The 19,559-nt window shown below is 41.6% G+C and overlaps 1 protein-coding gene across 3 annotated transcripts in view; it reads left to right on the forward strand.

The window, feature by feature from the left end:
* The first annotated feature begins 8,752 nt into the window (after nt 1–8,752).
* Evi5 (ecotropic viral integration site 5) overlaps nt 8,753–19,559 on the forward strand; it is a 92,747-nt gene continuing 81,940 nt past the window's right edge. For all 3 annotated transcript variants that reach the window (XR_013875542.1, XM_080150135.1, XM_080150133.1), the window contains exon 1: nt 8,753–8,810. The gene's annotated coding sequence lies outside the window, so the exon portion shown is untranslated. The remainder of the gene's footprint in view (nt 8,811–19,559) is intronic.

The following is a 19,559-nucleotide window of genomic DNA, read 5'->3' on the forward strand; positions in this document are numbered from 1 at the left end:
ATTCTAAGGACACAACTACTATTATATCGAACGCAATTTTATTTCGTATAATTATAAAAGTTGAAGGACTGAATAGTCGCATCGTATTATAGACAGTTCCAGACTGACAAAACCCATAAATTGCGTTCAGCAAGATCATATTGAAAACAGACAGACACAGATATCCTATTACTTTTATATAAGGATTTTAGTATAGGAAACATCGCTATATCTATAATACAAAGTAGCTTGATGTCTGTCTGTCCCTTAAGATCTTAGTAACCACTGAACCAATCGAATTCTACTCTTTATTGACTGATCCTATGGTGGTTTTATGCTATTTGCGTGGGACACCCCCCAAGAAAACAGAATTATCCCTCTCAATTTTTTTAAAATCGAAATTAGTGAGGGCACCTCAACTAATTTTTTTTTTTTTTCTAATTACCTCTTGAGGCAGAGCTCCTAGAGGCTAGGGAAACGACTAAAGTAGTGGGCACAACCTGGTTTAGGTTATATTGATTAAACTAGGGGGTGGGGGGGTGTTGAGGCACAACACGAGCAATAAGCTGGATACAGCCAGTGTCTCTACTTCACTCGAGGGGGGGGGGGGTGTCTAACTTGAATTAATTTAGAAATGTTTGTACTTATGCAAACTACACAAATTGGCGCGGAAAGGACAGGTCAACAAAAGAAACAAAAAGCGACTTTTTGCCTTTACAAGTCACTTTCGATATTTTCTTTTTGAATGGTTATCAACCAAAATGAGCTTGGAGCTTTAGATTTTTTGAATAATGATAGAAAGCTAGATCTTTTTAAAAATAATGTTGTTCTCGAGGATTTTAAAGAATTTAATGATTGTATGGACTGCAAATATTTTAATGAAACAACTTTTTCAATTAAATATGCCAATACTAATGACTTACTATTTTTAAACTCAAATATACAAAGTCTTGCAGCTAAATTTACTAATTTATGCTCATTTTTTGATCATTTGAGCAATGCTAACTGTCTGCCTGATATTTTCTCTCTGCAAGAAATTTGGAAAATACAACCTGATTTTTACCAAATAGAAGGCTATAAATTTTTCAGTAAAACTAGAAATGAAGCACAAGGAGGGGGGGTGGGAATTTATACAAAAAGTAATTATAATGTCTCTATTTTGGAGGAAGTTTCTTACTTTATTGAAAATGTTTTTGAGAGCTTGATGTTAAAAGTTGAAATTCCAAATATTAAGAAATTTATTTGTGTCTCCCTTTACAAGCCCCCTGGCTGTAAATTTATGACAACATCTCGTCACATGGAGATTTTCTTTAACTATTTAAATGAGATGCTTCAAAAATTAGAAAAATTTAAGCTACCAGTATATATTTTAACTGATAGTAATATTGATCTTATGAAAATAGGAGTAAATGAACATTCATCAGATTTATTTAATACTATGCTTGGATTTGGATTTTTTCAGATCATTGGTAAAAGTACTAGAGTTACAAATGAAACTCATACTTTAATTGATCAAATTTATACTAGTGATAAGGTTGAATATTTGAACTCTGGCGTTATTATTGATTCTCTCTCTGATCATTTTATAACATTTTGTAGTATTAAACAAAACAAAGCAAAAAATACAAAAGGCCCTAGCTTTGTTTACAAAAGAAATTTTGATGTACATAATAAAGAAGTCTTTAAAAATTACATAAGTACTTTAACATGGAATAATGTCATTGCAAGCAACTGTCCCAACGAAGCCTATGATATTTTTTGGGATGATTTTTATAATATTTTTGAACTTAGCTTTCCTAAGAAAAAAGTAAAGATTAATCGTAATAAACATTGCATAAATAAATTTATGACCAAAGGTTTAATGAAATCTAGGAGAACTAAACTTAATCTTTCAGCCAAAGCTAAAAGGTCAAATGATGACAAACTAAAGTATATATATTATCGTAATTTATACAACTCTATATTAAAAAAAGCAAAAGCCATTTACTATAGAGAGGCAATTGAAAATGCAAATGGGGACAGCAAGAAAATTTGGAAAACTATTAATGAGGCATGTAATAAAACCAATAAATCAAATAAGACTGATAAATTAAATGTAAATGGTGTAATCATTAATGATGAAACTGAAATAGCTAATGCTTTTAATAATCATTTTTCTCAGATTGGGGAAAAAGTTTCAGCTTTTATACCTAATAAAGATATTGATTTTAGACAATACCTACCTAACCCAACAATTCCCTCACTTTTTTTAGCTCCTGTTAGCCCTGGAGAAATTCTTGAAGTCATTATGAACATGGGGAAAAAAACATCACAAGATGTGAATGATATTCCTTTCCCTTTGTTACAATTTGTAGTGTTAGAATTGTTAAAACCTTTAACACATATCTTTAATTTGTCAATTGAAAAAGGTATTTTTCCTGCAAATCTAAAGACCTCAAAAGTTGTGGCAATTTATAAAAATTCTGGCTCTCCACTTGATGTTAACTATCATAGAGGAATAGCTATAGTAAATCAAGTATCAAAAGTTTTTGAAAAATTAATTTGTAGGAGGTTACTAAATTTTTTGTACTCTAATGATTTCTTTGATGAGAATCAATTCGGTTTTCTCAAAGATAGGTCAACTAACCATGCAATTCTTAAAATAATTAATTATATTACTGAATCTATCAATCATGGAGACTATGTTGTCGGAGTATTCCTTGATGCAATGAAAGCTTTTGATTCTGTTAATCATGATATACTTTTAAGTAAGCTTGATAATGCTGGTATACGAGGTAATGCTCTTAACTGGTTCAAAAGCTATCTGAGTGGCAGAAACCAGAAAGTAAAAGTTGGAGAATCTTGGTCTGAATTACAAAACATTAACATTTCCGTTCTTCAAGGTAGCATTTTAGGCGTAATCCTGTTTATAATATTCATTAACGATTTACATAGAGCCTCTGATAAAGCCCTAACTGTATTGTTTGCTGATGATGCAACACCACTGTTTTCACATAGCAATTTAAATGAACTAAATGTATTAGTAAATAAAGAACTTAGTAAAATCTGTGACTGGTATAGTGCTAATAAGCTTGCACTGCATCCAGATAAATCTAAATTTATTTTATTTAAATCCAAATATGACAATTTGGAACAATTGTCTATTAACAATGCAAGCCCATATTTTCCCCTTTACCTTAACATGAATGACTCTGATGAATGTAACATAACTAAAATTAAAATGATAAAGCACGTTCCTAATTCTGATGAAAAAAGTGTACGTGCACTAGGAGTTCTATTGGATCAAGATCTAACTCTAGTAGAACATGTTAAATCCTTACACTCAAAATTATCCAGAAATTTATATTCACTTAGACAAATAAGTAATCTATTTCCTACACCAATATTAAAACTGGTATATAATGCTAATTTCCAATCTCATATCAATTATTGTTCAAATATTTTGTCTATGTGTACTAAAACTACACTGGATCCTATTATTAAAATGCAGAAGAAAGCTATAAGATTAGTCTCAAAAGTAAAATATAATGAAAGCACTACACCTCTATTTAAGGAACATAATATCCTTCCAATAATGCAACAAATAGAATATTCATCTCTTATGACTATGCATGACTACTTAAATGAAACTCTTTCTCCTTCTTTTTATCCCACCTGGATTAGAAATAATCACCTAAATGGTAATTACAATCTTAGAAATGGCAATGATATTCATATAAGGCCTCATAGATATGAATATCTTAAAAAACATCCAATTTTCAACTTTGGCATTCTTTGGAATAATCTAAGTGATGAACTTAAATCTATTGAAGATAGAAACCTTTTTGCTAAATCTATCAAGTCTAAACTAATTAATGCCTTGCAATAGCTAATTTTATCAAATAATCTAAATCTCCAGCTCTGTAAACTCTGTAAATTTTGTAATTTTTTTTATGTTATTTTTATTTTGGCGATACTACCTAGGTTCTATAAGTTTAAAGGGATCCAGGATACCTTTGTTTAATATATTTTGGGCAAAGTAGACAGATCCTTAGTGATCTATTCATGGTTACCCGGGCAGAACTGATTAGGATTTAGGTTGTTTTATTGTTATAGTAATTTGAATTGTGTTTTATATTTTGTTTTTTATTTTATGACTATGTTTAATTTTTATGCCCAAATAAATATGTTTATGTTTATGTTTATGTTAATCAAAACTTCCCCAATTAAACATACTTTTATCAAATTAATAATAAAAAAAATTAATTTTAGTTGAAATAGGAACAAATAATTTAGTTTTATACATTTATACCGGCCACTGTCTGTCTTTAAAATCTATTTTTATTTTTAAATTTAAATTTTTTTATACATACCTTTCAAATTATATAGTTTAATTTGTATTTATTTATAATGTAGATAAATACTACTTTCAAAAGAAATAAAAATAACAAAGCTAATACTACCTAGCGGTAATTTTTTAACTAAAATTTTACAAAATTGCAACTCTTGTTATTATCAAATTTAACCCTCTCTAGACGAGAATATCAAATGTAAAATTAATAAATTCTCTTTTTAAAAGTTACGACGATATAGTTTTTAGTAGCACCTCTATTCTAAATTGTTATACTATGTTAGAGATGTAGAGAATATTTAATTTTACGTGTCAATTCCTAGTTCCTTGTTTTTGACCTATTTAAAAAAATCATATATCCAACAAGGATGACCAACATCCATAAAAGCGAAGCTCTGAAACGGTAGAACAAACGAACATTTATACTTGTAGTGTGTCCGAACTGAAAAATCAGAACATAAATGTATAAATGTTAAATCAAAATTTTAATTAAATTTGATGAAAAACTGTAGAAATACAGGATAATGTTTAAGAACATACTTACGTTTTTAGGACTTGATTATAGAGATGCTCTGCTTATAACATTGTACTTTGTTGTCCTAGGAATCAGTATTCCAAAAATCAAAACAATCGGATGATTTTATCACATACAAATTTGTTGTTAAAAAAGTTAAAAATCAATATGTTTAAAATAGACATACGGACATTCTGGTAACCGTTACAGACGGACGGACGGACCGACGGACCGACCCTAATTATAGAAAAGCTTTGCTTTTAATAATACAAAGTAGAACGATTACTATCTGTTTGTCTGTAAAATGAATCTATAATACAAAGTAGAACGATGTCTGTCTGTCCGTCTTAAGCTTAAGATCTCGGTAACCACTAAACCGATTGGATTATACTCTTCAGGGTATATGCCTATTGGTCCTGTGGTGGTTTTCAGCTATTTTCTTGGGGGGTGGGACACCCCCAGCCCCCTCAAAAATGAAAATCCCCCCCCCCAAAAAAAAAAATTATTTTAGGCAGTTACTTCACATAAATTGGCAGCACCAGAATTTTTTTACTTTTTTAAAAATTACCTCTTGGGGCAAATCACCTCGAGGCTAGGGTCGAAGCCGCTAGTAGATAGATATAGACAGACGGATAGATAAATAGATTCAGATAGAAAGATAGATAAATAGATAGAGAGTGTAAAAGAGAGAGAGTAAAGAAAAAGATAGTTTGAGAGAGATATAAAAAAAGAGAGAGAGTAAAGATAAAGATAAATGGATAGATATATAGATAGAGAGAGAGAGAGAGAGAGAGAGAGAGAGAGAGAGAGAGAGAGAGAGAGAGAGAGAGAGAGAGAGAGAGAGAGAGAGAGAGAGAGAGAGAGAGAGAGAGAGAGACAGAGAGAGAGAGAGACAGAGAGAGAGAGAGAGAGAGAGAGAGAGGGATTTAGAGAAAGAAATAGAGGAAAAGAGAGAAAGAGAGAGAGAGAGAGAGAGAGAGAGAAATGGTTCTAGCCTCGCAATTTCCAAAGTCATAAACTACCCCTAATATAACTTCATAATTACAGTATAATAATCTACTGTTATCCATTATAATTATGTTTCAACAAACCAGCCGAGATCTTTCATGGAGAGGGGGGGAGGAGACATTGAGGATAAATTTGAGGATTTAAAAGCTTTCAAAAAGTAAATTATTTGAAAAATATATATATATTTTTTTTTTTTTTGGGGGGGGGAGAATGTTTATTGTCCTATCCGCGAATGTCCCTGCAAAGCGGCCTCAACCATATATCAACCCCCCCCCCCCCCCCCCCCAACCCTCCACACACACATACACACACACACACACACACACACACACACATACACATATTATAAGCCAGCCAGGGATCTAAAGGGATAAGACAATGGCCGATATATTGATGTACATCCCCAATGATGATACACAAAATCACACCTTCTTTAGATTATAATTAATGGATGAAACGTTTGGACACTTAACTTAATGAACCAACCAATCAAAATTCAATAAAAGTTCCTGCATTTGCTAAGCTAACGAATAAGAAAATGTTGTTATAAAACTTGTCTAATAAATCTGTGAGAGAGAGGGGACAATGAACTGTTTATTACACTAGTCCCCAAAGTTTTATAATAACGTTATCTTATTAGTTGGCTTAACAACTTTGGGGACTACTATTCAATTTTGATTGGTTGGTTCATTAAGTGAAGTGTTCAAACGCTTCAACCACTAACTATAACAGAAGGAGTAATTTTGTGTAACATCATAGGGGATGTACATCAATGTATCGGTCATTGTCTTATCCCTTTAGATCCCTGCACGAACACCCACACACACACACACACACTCACACACCCACACACACACACACCCACACCCACACACACACACAAACACACATACACACACACACACACACACACACATAAATCAGCTGTTCGAGATTTTGGTTTCCCCCGGAGTTGTGTAACCATTTCTAGTTCATCTAGAGACTTCAAGTTACAGTGATAAAGTTTGCCTCTGTCTATCTGTCTGTCTTTTTCTATCTATATTTCTTTTTTTATTCTCTCTTTCTGTCTCTCTCCTTTATTCTCTCTATCTCTTCAACTTTTAATCTTTTTTTCTTTCAAATATAAATATCTATATCTATCTATCTATCCATCTATCTATCTATCTTTCTATCTATCTATCCATCTATCTTTCTATCTATCTATCTATCTATCTATCTATCTATCTATCTATCTATCTATCTATCTATCTATCTATCTATCTATCTATCTATCTATCTATCTATCTATCTATCTATCTATCTATCTATCTATCTATCTATCTATCTATCTATCTATCTATCTATCTATCTATCTATCTATCTATCTATCTATCTATCTATCTATCTATCTATCTATCTATCTATCTATCTATCTATCTATCTATCTATCTATCTATCTATCTATCTATCTATATCTATCTATCTATCTATCTATATCTATCTATCTATATCTATCTATATCTATCTATCTATCTATCTATCTATCTATCTATCTATCTATCTATCTATCTATATCTATCTATCTATCTATATCTATCTATCTATATCTATCTATCTATATCTATCTATCTATCTATCTATCTATCTAAGTATCTATCTATCCTTGCTCTATTTCGTTATTTCAATATCTTTGTTCATTGTTTTACGTTGTCGAAAGCTTTACTTAAGTCTTATTGATTATTTGAGAAATCTAAAAAAGAAATCATGTTCGACGATATAGCGTCACCTAACGGCCATTAAGATATTTTTTTTGGTAAACAGCTGATAGTAACATAAATTTAAAAGAAAACGTTCTACTTTCTTCAAGCGGCCTCTAGGGGCGTAGCCGCTAATTGCCTCAGATTGGATTTTCAACATTAAGAAAATTAAAAAAAAATATTTTGTTAAAAAAATCTGCAAAATGCTTTTAACAAAATCTTCCAAAATTAAAATAATTAAAAATTGAAGAAAGGCCTAATAAACATTTTAAAAGCGGAGCTGCTATGTAATATAGATTTCTGAAAATTCATTCTACCAATAAATTGACATCTTATATTTAATTTACATGGTCTGTAAGGGAATTGTACATATTACTGAATCGATTGAAATATCCATTTTAGATGAACGAACTAGGGTTGGGCCGGATACTTTTTTGGCCGGATACCGGATATCCGGCTGATTTCAAATGCCGGATATCCGGTATCCGGCCGGATATCCGGCCACCACCGGATATCCGGCAAATCACCGGTTATCCGGCCTAATTACCGGATATCCGGCCGGATAACCGGCCAAAATACAAGTTTTTAAAGTAACAAAAACAAAATTTCTTCATAAGCTGGTGTTTTATTATATAAAATTAAGGTTAAAACTTATAAATATAGTAACTATTAAAATAATTGTTCTTTTAGATTCAATAATAAGAAAATTACAGCCATTTAAAATTTAAAAGGCAGATATTTTTGTTGTAAAATGTAACAGATTATATTGCCGGATATCCGGCCGGATAGTTTCAATATCCGGTATCCGGCCGGATATTGAAAATGGCCGGATATCCGGCCACACCGGATATCCGGCCCAACCCTAGAACGAACTAGATGAAAAGTTTGGACACTAGAAACAAAATTCAAAACTCCCCTACCTACCAGAGAGAGAGAGAGAGAGGGGACAATTGGCTGTTTATTACACTAGTCCCCAAAGTTTTACAATTTACGTTTTCCTATTTGTTAGCTCAACAACTTTGGGGACTTTTACTGAATGTTGATTGGTTGGTTTATTAGGTTGGGTGCTCAAACGTTTCAACCACTTATTTTAATCTACAGTAGAGGCATTTTGAGTGGCATTATTGGGAATGTACATCAATTTACCGGCCATTGTCTTATCCCTTTAAATCCCAATATATAAAATTTATTTTTAGATTTTTATGAAAATGAAGTAAGATGGTATTTCAAGAATCAGAAAAAGGTATTTTTTTTAGGAGTTTGTCTGTTTATCTGTCTGTCTGTTTGTCTGTCTGTTTGTCTGTCTGTTTGTCTGTCTGTTTGTCTGTATGTGTGTTTGTCTGTCTGTCTGTTTGTCTGTCTGTCAGTTTATCTGTCTTTTTACTGTCTGTTTGTCTGTCTTTTTGGATGTCTGTATGTTTGTCTGTCTGTTTGTCTGTTTTTCTGTCTAATATATCTGTATGTCTGTCTGTATATCTGTCTGTATGTTCTGTCTGTTTTTCTGTCTGTTTGTCTGTCTGTTTTTCTGTCTGTTTGTCTGTCTGTTTGTCTGTCTGTTTGTCTGTCTGTTTGTCTGTCAGTTTGTCTGTCTGTTTGTTTGTCTGTTTGTCTTTATGTCTTTATGCCTGTATGTCTGTTTGTCTTTATGTCTGATTGTCTTTATGTCTGTTTGTCTGTCAGTTTATCTGACTTTTTATTGTCTGTCTGTTTGTTTGTCTGTTTTTCTGTCTAATATATCTGTATATCTGTCTGTTTGTGTGTATATCTGTCTGTATGTTTCTATGTCTGTCCGTCTGTTTGTCCGTAATGATGTGTATCCAAAGCAAAAACTAAAATTAAAAATGGGGGGTTCATGGTTGACGACTTCCCCCCCAACCCCCCTACTTTATTACCCCTAAAGGCTTCTAGGGGGCTTTTAATCGTTAGTATAAATAGCATAAATGTCAACATTCATAAAATCATTAATTAGGAGAAATAAAGAACATTAGTTACAACTTCTAACATATCACGAAACCTTTCTTATTTAGTTTTTATATCCTTGTAATAAAGTAACAGGATGTTTGTATGTCTGTCTGTTTGTCTGTCTGTCTGTACCCAAGGATCTCGATGAATTGTTGAACCGATCTGGTTTTCCTTAACAGAGTAGCTTCTCATAGGTCCCGGGAAGGTTTATAACTATTTTGTGTGAGGGTACCACCACCCACCCAATAGAAATAACAACAAAATCGAAATTTTTAAAAATATATGAGAGACTTGAATGTAACATAAAGAAGTATCGTAGAGACTTGAACCAAAAAAAACTTTTAAAGTGCCACCAGAGGCCTCTAGGAGTGTAGCCGCTAGTTTTATAGCAGGAGAACACAGTAATAGTGTCTGACTGATTGTGACGTAACAAAAAAAATTAGCCAATGAGAGGCCGCTATTGACCAATGGTAAAATTTATAGTGGCCTCTCATTGGCTAATTTTTTTTGTTACGTCATAATCAGTCAAACACTATTACTGTGTTCGTAGCAGGACTAGTAGAAAAATGGTCAAAGTAAATTATATAATATATGCTAATTGGTAAAGTGAATCTTTATGAAAACAAGGATGACAACATCCATAAAAGCGAAGCACTAAAACGGTAGGACAAATGGACATTAACATTTGTATAGTGTCAGAACTGAATAATCAGAATATAAATGTGTAAGAGTCGATGCAAAATTTTTAGTAAATTTGTTGAAAAACTGCTTTATACAGGATAATGTTTATAGACATACTTACATTTTTAGGACTTGATTATAGAGGTGCTTTGCTTATAATATTATACTTTGTTGTCCCAGGAATCAATATACCAAAAATCCGATCAATCGGATGATTAGATTGTGGTAAGCCGAAGCGTTTCAGCTCACCGGTTGCGAGTTCGAGTCCAACGAGCCCTAGCCTTGAAGTATTCTACCAAAACAAACTAGCAGGATTTAGTCATACAGAAATTATATATTTAACTGAATAATATTTACAATGGATGTTTACTATATATATACAACAGATTATAACAATAGGTTAGGTTTGAAGGGGGTGTGGGACACAAGGGCTTAGCCCACGGCGGTAGACGGTCTGTGGGGGTAGCTGTGGTAAAAGGGGAGGCAGCGCCTCCCGGTTGTATAATTGCGTGAGGGGCGCGTGATAGCTGCGTGTCCGTGCCCCTCCCCATATTTAGACAGGCCAGTTTGACCGCTGGACAGCGGGGTCACCGGCGGTCATGAGGTAAATGGTGATATAATGGGATTAGTGCAGAAGGCTTGTTATGATAAGTCACTGCGTAGCAATTCTGTAAACTGCCCGTCCGTCTGTTGCCGTATTACCACAACCTCCCCTTCAAGGGCTGCGGGGCTCCCGAGCCACCAGGCCTTGAACCTGGGGATACGGCAACCTCTGTCTGCGCATGACAACATCTTCCTGGGGCACAGCTCGGTGGAGGACAGCTCTGGCTATACAGGCTCCGCGGGACACTCGCTGCTCTGTCTGGCTGTGGTTGGATATCAGCATTGTCAACTCCCGGTTGGCTTCCAGCCGTGGGTTGGCGACGGCCAGGCCCCGTCGTTGGAAGTTTTGCCTTGTTTGCAGGACTAGTTCTGTCTCGGCGGGTAGCTGGACACGGAGGCCTAGGCTAACTCTGGAGGCTCCCAAGGGGGGAATAACGATGGAGGAAGGCGCGTAAAATTCCATGGGGGCGCCTGCCTGGTCCAGGTTACTTGGCCTCCTAGCTCCCACTCGGATGGGGACGGCTGTCATCAGCAGGGGGCACATCGCTTCAGCTTCATCCTCTGGGGCCGCCTCTTCCATCTCAGTGGCCGCCTCTCCTCCTGCAGGCTCGCTGCTGGCCGGCGGGTTCTCCATGTCAGTATCAGGGTTCCAGATGGCATCCCTAGGTGGCTCTGGAGCTGGCGGCGGCGGCGGTGGTTCGTTGGGTTGGTGCTGCAGGTTCTCTTCTACAGGGTCGCGATCCTGGCCGCTAGGCTGTGGGGCGGCGGCTGCTGGCTGGTACACTGGGAACTGTCCTGGGTCACTAGCTGGCAGCGCCGCAGCTCCGGCGGGCAGCTCGGTGGCGTCCTCGTCGCCGTCCAGGTCGCCTTGGATGTCTGTTGGAATCTGATGGGCAGTTACATCTCCAGTGTACTTGCGCAGTCGGCCTACATGCGCGGTGATCTCCGAGATCTTGGCTGTTGGAGAGGCAGGTTTGATGACATAATGGACGTCTGTGGCTTGTCGCACTATCTTCCAAGGGCCAGTCCATCTCTTGGTAATCTTGGCTGCCTTCCCTGGCACCAGGCGGGGGGCCAGATACCAGACCAGGTCTCCAACTTCGTACTTGGCCGTGCCTTCGTAGGCGGCCGCGCTCCTCCGGATGGTTCCCTCCTCTCGCTGCTGGATTGCGTCGTACACGGCATGGTAGCGTTGCAGGAGAGCTTGGACGTTGGCTGGGACCGAGGCATACTCAGTGTCTGGCAGCCGGAGCACCATGTCCACCGGAAGCTTGGCCTCTCTCCCAAAGTAGGCCAGGAACGGGGTCACGCCCGTGGATCTGCAGGCCTTGGTATTGTAGGCGAAGGCAATGGCAGGCAAGTGTGGCTCCCAGTTGTTGTCGTCTCTGTCTAGGAACAGCCGCATGCCTGTGTTGAGCGTCCGATGGAACCTCTCCACCCGGTTGGACTGCGGGTTGTAGGGCGGTGGATGTGTCAGGCCAATCTCGAGCTTGGAGGCCAGTTCCTTGAATACCTGGCCGGTAAACTCCATTCCATTGTCGGAGTGGATCTTCAGGGGACATCCGAACGTGGCCAGGCGGCGGTGCAGAAGGGCTTCAGCCACCGTGAGAGTGCGCTTGTTGGGGATGGCGTAGAGGCTGACAAACCGGCTGAACCCATCCTGACAGGTGAGGATGTAGCGGTTCCCGGCTGGGGTCTCTGGCAGAGGCCCCACCAGGTCAATAAACAGGACTTGCTGTGGATACCCCTGGCGGGAGGGCACGTGTATCCCTAACTTCAACCTTTCCTTGGTAACCTTCTGTACACACTCAGGGCAAGTCTGAACCATCAGGCGGACGTCACGGGACAGGTTGGGCCACCAGAAATGCATGGCGACGGGGGCAATAGTAGCGTCCATTCCAAAGTGCCCGGCCATGGGGGTCCCATGGGCCAGAAAGAACGCGTCCTGCTGGAGGGCCGAAGGCAGCAGGTATCTTGTTCTCTCTCCTGTCAGGGTCTGGTCAGTGGTGGTGAGGCAGCCATGCTCGTCGAGTCCCAGGGCTGCGAAGCGGCTGGCGTACTGCTGCTCGTCTCGTTCCTTGCCGCGCAGCTCAGCCTTAGTTGGGGCTTTGCCATCGGCCACCCACTGGCGGACACGGAGCAAGAGGGGGTCCTGTGTCTGTGCCTCTAACACTCTAGCCGGGTCCAGCCGTGCGGCAGAGGGCCGGCCAGCTGCGGGCTCCCCTAGCTGGCAAAGGGTGTGAATGTACTCAGCTTGCTCTGCTAATTCTTCGGCGGTGGCTGTCGGCATATTATCGTCCTCCCGGCGGCTGAGGGCGTCAGCATTGGTGTTCTGGGTGCCAGGACGGTGGCAGACAGTGAAATCTAGGGCCGCTAGCTCCTCCTGCCAGCGGGCCACCATCCCTGTGGATGTGTTCAGCGAGGTAATAATGAGTAGCTCTCATGAGATAGCGGGTCAAGTCATAATGTGCTTGAACGTGGAGCTTGATAGCCCTAGTGGCTATACAAAAGTGTCTCAACCTACTCCATGACTACTTAGGTCCAAACCCTAAGAAACTATGGCTAATCAATCAATCAAAAAAATGTGTTCAGCGACTTCATCTGTAGCAAGGCTGAGGAATCAGTGTTGATCTGGAAGCTACGGTAGGACAAGATGCCGTGGAATTTCCGAATTCCATACATGATGGCGGCCATCTCTCCCTTCCAGGACGGGTAGCGAGTCTCGGGGTCGGTTGTCTTGCGCCCCACGGCGGCAATCAGCCTCTCCTTGCCGTCCTGGCATTGGCTGAGGATGGCAGAGATGGCGCGGCTGCTGAAGTCTGTGGTGAGCTGGAACACAGCTGGCAAGTCAAACCTGGGCGGCGCTCGGATGGGGGCTTGGCGAAACTTGTCCTTGAGCTGTAGCAGCTGGGCTTCCATCTCAGCCGTCCAGGTCAGTGTCTTGGCCGTTTTCTGCCGATTCATCTCGTAGGTGAGGTCGGCATACTCTGGGATGAACAGGCGGTAGTATCCAAAGAACCCCAGGAGCGCCAGCAAGTCCTTGGGGGTGATGGGGGCCGGCCAGTCAAGGATGCGGTCAATATAATCCTCTTGCATGGCTATCCCCTCACGGCTGAGGGTGTGGCCCAGATAGTCCACCTTGGCTCGAAACAGCTTGGTCTTGGCTGGCTCGAGGCGGATTCCTCCCCTGCGGTGGGCTTCCAAGACTTCCCGGAGCCTAGCCAGGTGGGCCCAGGTATCCTGGTGAAAGGTCAGGACGTCATCAAGATATGACTGGAGGTTGGCCGTGCCTAATGGGTTCAGGACTCCTGCAATAAATCTGGAGTAGACAGACGGTGCCGTAGCGAGGCCAAAGGGCATCCTTTTCCATTGGTACAAGCCCCTAGGGGTGGTGAAGGCGGAGCAGGGCCGGCTGTCCTCGGACACTCGGATGGTGTAGTACGCAGCCACCGCGTCTAAGGCACTGTAGACGCGGTGTCCTCCCGCTCGTTCTACCAGCTGCTGGATCCTGGGCAAGGGGTAGCTGTCCAGCTCAAGGCACTTGTTGAGGGCTCTGTAGTCGACTGCCCAGCGGGTGCTCCCGTCCTTCTTCTTGATGGGCACCAGGGGGCTGCTCCAGGTGGAGTCTGAAGGCTCTATGACTCCCTCTTGCAGCCAGGTGTCCAGTTGCTTCTCCAGCTCAGCCTCCTGCCGCGGGTTCAGATCCCTAAATCTCTGGCGGATCGGCTGGGTCCCTGATTTGAGGTGCAGCTGTAACTCTACTACGTCAGTGCAGCCGGGGGTAGAGTTTGAGAAGACGTCCCTGTACTCTGATAACATGGTCCAGACCTCCTTCTTGAGCAGGGGGTCCTTGCGCAGAAATTCGTTCTCCTCCATCTCAAGGGCTGCCCACAGCTCCTGCATATCTGGGGGCTCAACAGGCTCTTGGAACGAATGAATACGAGGGGGAGGCTTGTCAGAAACCTCCAAAAGGTCAGGCTTGACCAGCTCCCCAGCCACGGGGAGGCCGGCGTCCAGCAGGAGAGGCATCTCCCCTTCATTTACCACCAGCACTCGAAACACGCTGGCGGAGCCAGGGCATACAGGCCTTCTGGGATGACAAGATCCTCCCCAAACCTCTGTTCTGGGGCAGATAGTTGGATGGCATCCTTAGTACGGTGCCCCACTAGTTCAACAGGGACAGCCATGACACCGCGGCCAGGCAAGACCACCCTCTTGGCCGTACGGAGGTGGGGTGGTTGGCCATCAGTTGGGGTGACAGCGCTTAGCCTGTACGTGGCTGGCACGGGGTCAGCTTCGGCTCCGGGATCCACCGGCCGCGATTTGACGGGCTCGGCGTCGGGAGGGGCTGAGGTGTCGGAGCCAGGCGTGGCTCCGAGGGCGTCCGGCCACGATTTGACGGGCTCGGCGCTGGGAGAGGCCGGGGCGCTGGGACCAGCCTGGGCTCCGTGGGCGTTCGGCCGCGACTTGACGGGCTCGGCGCTAGGAGAGGCTGAGGCATCGGAGCCATGCGTGGCTCCGGAGGCGTCCGGCCACGACTTGACGGGCACGGCGCCGGGAGAGGCTGGTTCCTGGGGGTTGAGCGTGGCTCCGGGTGCATCAGACCGCGACTTGACGGGCCTGGACTCGGACTTGGCCGGTTGAATTGCTGGGGGCCCCAGGTAGAGGGGGCCAGGTGGACACGGCTGGCCGTTGATGAAGGTGTCGGCGGAGAAGATCGGCTCTGGAGGGCTGGCAATCTCGGGAAACGTCGTTGGCAGGTTCTCTAGAGGCACCTTGGGCACTGGGGGCAACCCCATGGCTAGCAGGTTGGTCCCCCTATGGGCGTTTAGCGTAGCATCCACCCAGTGCGTGCCTTTCTCAACTACACGCGGCTGCTCTGGCAGTGGGCCTGGCAGAGGCCCCTCGTAACTCAACTCTCTCTCGGCTGTCTCCCGGTCGATGGGGACACCACGGAGTGGGATGAACTCCCCACGCACCCACAAGCAGGGGGGTTGCATGTCGAAACAGAGCCTAGTTCCGAACTCCTTGAGAAAATACCCTCCTAGGTTCAGAGGGTGTGAGAGATTCCGTACCACAGTCACGTGGTACAGATGGAGTATAAGAGTGTGTGAAACTGCCATATATAATTCATATAATTTTCCGATTACCTGGAGAGGCTGGCCTTCCTCGTTAGCAGTCAGGATTTGGGTGTTGTCTGGAACCAACATGCGTTGCACGCCCATTGCGTGCATGAGGTGTTCAGAAATGACGGCAGACCCTGGTACACGGTTGCCAGAATCGACCATGGCATCAACCTGTACGTGCTGGGTAGGGTCAGGAGTAGGAAACCTCACCCTGACATGGCAGGGGAAGTGGAGGTCCTGCTCTTGAGACAGGGGGGCCTCCCGCTCGGCTGGGGTCGGCAGAAACTTCGGCGGTGGCCGAACCGCAGCTATGGTAGTATCGCTTACCATGGTGTGTAGACCGCTGGTGGTGGCTTAGACTGTAGCTTCGAATCACTAGAGCTTATCAATTATCACTGGGTCAACAATTTTATATTTCTTTTTATCACTTGGTTGACATTTATACACACTTATGTGTAGTTATCACTAGGGGCTATAGGTGTGATTCTGGAAGCACTGGCAGCAGGGGAATGTCCGTCCTGCAAGGGTCAGAGGGATGGCAGCGGCAGGGAATGTCCCGTCCTGCAGCGCCGCTGGTTCGAATCCCGAAAGATGGTGGCAGGGAATGGCCCTTCCTGCAGCGCCTCGGGTTCGAATCCTGGGAGGCAGCGGCAGGGAATGTCCCGTCCTGCCGTGCCTTTGGCTCAAATTCTGCTATCCGTCGCAGTGGTAGGCCTTACTTGTGTGCTGAAGCTTCGCAGCCACACATTGCCTTCTCAGGGAGACCAGCACTTAGCTGTCCGTCTCGTAGGTTTGGCCTGGGTGTCCTGGGGCTTGTCCCAGCTACACTTGCCAATTTAGACTCAGTTTTGTAGCCGTTTGAGCTAAATTATCCGATAACCGTGGCTGCGCACCTAGCGCTACTCCTACACGATACGGAAAAAACGCCGTAAACTGGCGCTTTTAGCAGGCTAAATCTGCTTGCCGTAGGCCAGAGGCCTACATAATGCGTTCAAATGATGGAAAATCGACCTAAAAAGGCCGTCTCACGGGTCAGTTGGCTTCTCAGTTGGCAGCTGACTGTCCCCTTACTTGCAAAAGGGTCCAATCAGAGGTAGAATAGGCTAATTTCTGTAGGGCTCGATTGAAACACGCTGACACCAAGATGTGGTAAGCCGAAGCGTTTCAGCTCACCGGTTGCGAGTTCGAGTCCAACGAGCCCTAGCCTTGAAGTATTCTACCAAAACAAACTAGCAGGATTTAGTCATACAGAAATTATATATTTAACTGAATAATATTTACAATGGATGTTTACTATATACATATATACAACAGATTATAACAATAGGTTAGGTTTGAAGGGGGTGTGGGACACAAGGGCTTAGCCCACGGCGGTAGACGGTCTGTGGGGGTAGCTGTGGTAAAAGGGGAGGCAGCGCCTCCCGGTTGTATAATTGCGTGAGGGGCGCGTGATAGCTGCGTGTCCGTGCCCCTCCCCATATTTAGACAGGCCAGTTTGACCGCTGGACAGCGGGGTCACCGGCGGTCATGAGGTAAATGGTGATATAATGGGATTAGTGCAGAAGACTTGTTATGATAAGTCACTGCGTAGCAATTCTGTAAACTGCCCGTCCGTCTGTTGCCGTATTACCACAAGATCACTAAAAATTTGTTAAAAAAGTAAAAAAAATCAACATGTTAAAATGGACGTACGGACATTTCGGTAATAATTATAAACTAAAGGAATCACAAAGCAAAATTTGAAATCGATAGGACAATTCTAACATGCCTAAATTTACGAAAAAAGCTAACCGTAACGGACGGACGTACGGACGGACCGACCCTAATTATAGAACAGCTTCACTTTTAAAAATCAGCCGTTTAACTTGAATAACAGCTGAGAATAGCGGTCTGGCCTGACTGACGGATGGTCAGTTCGTTCCTTCAGTAGGAGGTTAAGGGATGGGGTATTGTTATATTAGCCAGCTGGAAGTAGCATAATATCCGTGTATGCGATTATCTGACACATTATCCATATATTTATTTTTATCCATTTCTATATTATTCATTTATTTAGAGAGGGAGGGGACATTGGGCTGTTTTTTACACTAGTCCCCAAAGTTTTATAATAACGTTTTCTTATTCGTTGGCTTAACAACGTTGTTGGACTTTTATTGAATTTTGATTGGTTGGTTCATTAAGTTTAGTGTCAATATTACAGTTTTGTAACTACAAAAGGGGTATTTTTGTGAATCCTCATTGGGGATGGACATCAATTAATCGGCCATAATCTTATTCCTTGAGATCGCTGATTCACAAAATTACCCGTAAAATTAGTGGTTGAAACGTTGGAACGCTCAACCAAAATTAACCAACCAATGAAAATTCACTAGAGTCGCCACAAAGTTGTTAAGACAACGAATAAGAAAATGTTGTTATAATACTTTAGGGACTAGTGTATTAAACAGGCCATTGTCCCCTCTCTCTCTCTATCTCTCTCTCTGTCTCTCTCTCTCTGTCTGTCTCTTTATGTCTACGTCTCTCTCTCTCTCTCTCTCTCTCTCTCTCTCTCTCTCTCTCTCTCTCTCTCTCTCTATCTCTTTCTCCATCTCTCTCTCTCTTTCCCTCTCTTTCTCTTTCTCATTCTCTTTCTCTCTCTCTCTCTCTCTCTGGCTTTATAGATAAATTGGAAAATTTACGATTATTACTTTTGTACACAGGGAGGGAGGGGACATTGGACTGTAAATTATACTAGTACCCAAAGTTTAATAAACAGATTTTGGTACTCTTATTAGATCTTTGGTTGGTTCAATCCAGAAGTGACCAAACATTTCAACCATTAATCTAAATCTGAATTTTTAAAAAATCTTAAATAAAAAATTGGATTATTAAATTCAACTCCCCCCTCTTCAAGTGCCCTTAGAGGTCTCTAGTGGCGTTGCCGCTAGTAATAAAATATAGGACTTAGATTAAGCAGGGGGAGGGAGGGGATATTGAACTGTAAATTACATTGGTACCCAAAGTTTTACATTTTATTAGTTGGCTATTAAACTTTGGGTACTTTTAGATTAATTCCTTTAAACCAATCAATTTGTTCAACTTTGAGGATGTACAACAATTTCCAGTATGGCTTCAAAACCGATTAATATCCGCTGGATTAGAACCGGTGCTCAGACATACTAAATAATCATGAATAGCATTACCACTTGTATAGTGTCAGAACTGAATAATCAGAATATAAATGAATACGAGTCAAAGCAAAATTGTAAGTAAATTTGTTGAAAAACTTCTTGATACTGTTTATGGACATACTTACATCTCTAGAACTTGATTATATAGCTGCTTTGCTTATAATATTGTACTTTATTGTTGTCCCAGGAATCAGTATACCAAAAATTAGAATAATCGGATAATTAGATCACATAAAAAAGTAAAAAACAAAATTAAATTAACGAATAAGGCTATTCGTCTCGGACGTACGGATGGACCAATCATAATTATAGAAAGCTTCGCTTTTAAAAATCATAAAATTAAAACTAGCTCATTCGAATCCGGTGAATAGGAACCGGTTCTTATCCATGCGAAAAAACTATGTCTAGCATCGTATTAGAACCAGCTTTCTACGAATATAAAATGTACAA

The sequence above is a fragment of the Acartia tonsa genome, chromosome 15 (assembly GCF_053477335.1).
Source record: "Acartia tonsa isolate MP-2025a chromosome 15, ASM5347733v1, whole genome shotgun sequence".
In the NCBI taxonomy this organism is placed as follows: Eukaryota; Metazoa; Arthropoda; class Copepoda; order Calanoida; family Acartiidae; genus Acartia; species Acartia tonsa.